The sequence below is a fragment of the Acanthisitta chloris genome, unplaced genomic scaffold (genome assembly GCF_000695815.1).
Source record: "Acanthisitta chloris isolate BGI_N310 unplaced genomic scaffold, ASM69581v1 scaffold389, whole genome shotgun sequence".
Classification (NCBI taxonomy): domain Eukaryota; kingdom Metazoa; phylum Chordata; class Aves; order Passeriformes; family Acanthisittidae; genus Acanthisitta; species Acanthisitta chloris.
In genome coordinates, this window is record NW_008690583.1 from 3,499 (window position 1) to 4,148 (window position 650).

At 36.2% G+C, this 650-nt stretch overlaps 1 protein-coding gene across 1 annotated transcript in view; it reads left to right on the plus strand.

Annotated features, from left to right (window-relative positions):
- The window catches only part of LOC103809033 (interleukin-6 receptor subunit beta-like), a gene marked incomplete at its 5' end in the record, with an annotated part of 5,378 nt that overhangs the window by 2,961 nt on the left and 1,767 nt on the right, over positions 1–650 (plus strand). The window lies entirely within an intron of this gene.

Consider the following 650-nt stretch of genomic DNA (forward strand, 5'->3'; position numbering starts at 1 on the left):
TTCAACAAACGTGACTTGTATGTATAAATTAAGTCTTTCTCTTCTTATATTTTAGGCATAACAAAATTTGCAATAATTCAACACAAACAAATGAGTGGCATTTCATGCACTTTTCTTCTAATGTCCCAGCTGGTCCTAAAATCATTTCTTAATGAACACTCATTAAAAGCCCATTTTGCAATGTTCTTCAGAGTTCTCCTGCAGAGGATCTGTTGTTGGAGCCTGTTTATAAAGAGCAAGATAGATGCATCAAAGTTGGTTTGGTTGGGGATGATGTGTCCACAGAAATTTCTGTTGTTAAGTAACAGTACATTCTTAAACTTAAGAGCTCAGAGTTACAAAAGACCAAGCAAATCATTCTTCTAATATTATCACTTTAACTGTGAAGTTGGCTTAAATTTTGACCTGTGATATTCACAAGTATCTTAAAGCTGCAAGAATGTATTTTTATACTGACATGCATCATAGACTCTACCAAGTAATTGCTCTGTAGATTCTAGGGTGCTATAAATTTGAAAATCCCTCCCTGACTGTTACCATTTGTTGTTTTGCCTTTGTTGGATGGCTGCACCTAATGTGTGAAGGAGTCAAGTGTAATGTTTTGCTGTGTAGTACAGCTTCACACAGAGGTGTGAAAGCAGACCAGGAGG